Source organism: Aplysia californica, unplaced genomic scaffold, assembly GCF_000002075.1.
Source record: "Aplysia californica isolate F4 #8 unplaced genomic scaffold, AplCal3.0 scaffold00303, whole genome shotgun sequence".
Lineage (NCBI taxonomy): Eukaryota > Metazoa > Mollusca > Gastropoda > Aplysiida > Aplysiidae > Aplysia > Aplysia californica.
This window is the reverse complement of record NW_004797573.1, coordinates 65,035-67,982: the sequence shown is the minus strand read 5'-3', so window position 1 is coordinate 67,982 and position 2,948 is coordinate 65,035. Positions and strand designations below refer to the sequence as shown.

At 43.0% G+C, this 2,948-nt stretch overlaps 1 long non-coding RNA gene across 1 annotated transcript in view; it reads left to right on the top strand.

Annotated features, from left to right (window-relative positions):
- Nucleotides 1-532: 532 nt before the first annotated feature.
- The window catches only part of LOC118477931, an 18,921-nt gene continuing 16,505 nt past the window's right edge, over nucleotides 533-2,948 (top strand). Inside the window, exon 1 of the long non-coding RNA XR_004858700.1 lies at nucleotides 533-1,053. This is a non-coding gene — a long non-coding RNA (uncharacterized LOC118477931). The remainder of the gene's footprint in view (nucleotides 1,054-2,948) is intronic.

The window sequence follows — 2,948 nt, the reverse complement described above, 5'->3', positions numbered from 1 at the left end:
CCCCTTTATCCAGACCATGAGTCTCTTCACTGACCTCTAATATCCGCTCTTTGCCAACAAAGCGCGGGAGGCTCACTTTTGCTCTCTGGAGCTTTACAGTTCCGAGTAGACTATCCGGTTAACCAGATAATATTTCGACAAAAAAGGAAAACTGGGGGAATGATCAAGATCTCGTCTAACAGTTTCAGAACATCATTATCATAATTCTGAACAGTACCATAGAGCTTTTGCAGACAATGGGACCAATGAAAGGTCACAATGGTCAGACCATGGCGTACTGACCTGTACGCTGTGCACAATACAAAGCGCATTATTCGGAAGTTGTTCGTTCATTTTCCAACCGATATTAAATAAGAAGTGCAATTTGTACAGCCGGGACTCTAAAATAAGCTGGGTTGGAACAATCAGATAACAAGGTCCAAGAGGCTTGACTATTCAACACATTACATCTTTCTCTTCCGACAGATTTCCGAAAACTAGATCTAACTCCTTGCGAACTGCGAACCGGTTATTTTCACCTAGGTCTTCCAAAACTCAGTTCACTTGAAAATGAGTGTTTAGCCAGCTCTCCTGCTCAATGTGGGAGCATCCTGCGCGCGAGCACAACCATCCCCCATCGGAACGCCGTTACTTATCCCTTTACCTCACCCCTCTGCCCCCACCCCCGCGTGCGCTCTTTTCCTCTCACAATCTCTTCTCTACTACTAGGCATCAAGCTGGGCTAGTGATGTGGCGATGAGTTCTGTACACTCAAGCTTCGCTTCTCGGCTCCTAGCTTTTCCAGAGTCTCTCAGTGAACCTGATCTGGTAGCCGCTGTGGCTCCAGCTAAAGGTTAGTGTAAACAAGTTGTGTGTGTGTGGTGGTCCCGGCTCTCTCTCTGCGGTCTACGATTGTGAGTGTTTCTTACTCCACTCCACCCTCTTGGCCTGAGAGCGTTGTTGTCGGCCATCCATGGGACTGTGTGAGTAACATAAGGCAAGTGACTGATTCTTACTCAGCATTGGAGGCTGTAACATCATGAGTGCTGTTGTTTGGAATTCCAGACTGCGGAGGTAGGCTGTTTCACTTTTGTAAAAATAAACCCACACAAAACAATGAAGCAATAACATTACAGATAAGCTGATTAAAATAATAACGGCAATTTTCGAATACACTCATCTTTGAAGTCTGAAATGGGAGTACTGGAATTTCCTGTGTCTCCTCTGAATTAATCTGTAAACTTTATAGCCCATTCCCTCCCAGACCCTAGACCGCCATCCCATCCCCACCCCAAAATTAACAAGGAACAAACAAACGGCAATTAGGCCTAAACTCCACTGTGATATACTTTTCATTTGCGCATTCCATGAACAAAGTTGGTGTAGCTCAAATCCATCTCTATTGTGTCAGATGACACTTATTTTGGATATTGCAATGTCAGCTATTGTCAGCTTTGCTTCTCAAGCTACGAGTAACCAAATAATGGTAGTAAATGAACAGAAGGCTAAACTAACCAATAGGAGTTCCAGTAGCCTAAATAAATTAATCTATAGAAATTTTGTCTAGATATTCTAGTACCGCACTACGACACAATAGTTGGGTTCGTTCAGTTGGTGAGTTGTGGACAAAGAAAATAAGAGAAGCACTACTGCGTAATTGTACTGTGTCGGTGTGGTAGGCTAGGCTTCTTTTTATAAATAAATTGTCCTCAATTTGCCGACAAAATCGTTGGCCAATAATTATTGTTTTGCCATTACGTGGTACTAGACTTATAGGTTATAATCAGTCAGTAAATGAACAGGAGGCTAGGTGTAAGTGTCACCAATAAACGAAGAACAGGCTATACAAGTTTTAGCAGTAAACAAACAATAGGGTAAGTCTTAGTGCTTCCAGAGAACACATGATAGGCTAAAATCTACCAGTAAACATGTAAAGATCTTTGCACTACTAGCTTTAGATGCGACCATTTTTCAAGGTAAGCTAAGGCTCGATTACCTAGATCTAGATTTGGATCATTCCTAACAAGACATACAAAATGCACCAATGAATGATTCTTCTCAAGTAGCAACCTGTTAACCAAAACTCGAAGTTGCCAAACACCGCTCATTTCTAAATATTCCCCAAGAGCCTGATTCTGTCAGGCCTGTTGTGTGTTCGTTTGATTGCGTGGAAAAGAGCCGATGCCAGCTAGCTATCCTTTCCCATGTGTTAGATCTCCTCGCCTTGTACTACATGCACAGGATGTGGCGGAAGCTTGAGCGTCATGTGCTTTTTTGTTTACTTTTCTTTTTGGGAAATTTGTTGACATTTTCGTGCAGAGGAAGCTATAGTGTAGATACTGGGTTTGAAATGTGAGCAGAGGTTCAGAAGGAGATTAATGTGGCACGTGTAAGGGGAAAGATGTTTGTTGCAGGTGATGCACGGGTTTAACAATTCATTCAAAGTCCCAGCTTATTTTGAGAAATGAAACCTCCAAACTCAACGTCCATCTCCGATAGTACCGAGTCAAATGATTGGAGCGTCTTATCAGCTCTTCAATCTAATTTCAAGATTGTTCCTCTGGGGATTCGAACGTGTTTCACATGCACAGCAGTCTTTCTTGGTAGCAGCTGAGCTAAAGGTGGGCCTTTGTCCCTTGGAGTTTCCATTTTACATCTGTGGTAACGCACATCTGTATGTTGGCCTTTATGAAAAAAGTAGGGAGTTAAACTGCTGCAAAAACAAAACCTCTTTCTGTGCTTTATGACAGTTACCTAAAACACCACATCTGACAATATATAAAAAAAATAAATAAAAAGCCGAATTTGTGTCTATCAGACGGCGGGGCGCCTTGTCCAGTTGTTAGAAGAAAGAGGGAAGAAGGAAACAAAGAACCCGCTGCCTATGTCCTGTTCAGGTCACAGCAAACTGGATCTGCCACGTGGAAGTTCCCGGCTCGAATCTGAGTGGGAGGCCGGTAAAGGGGAGG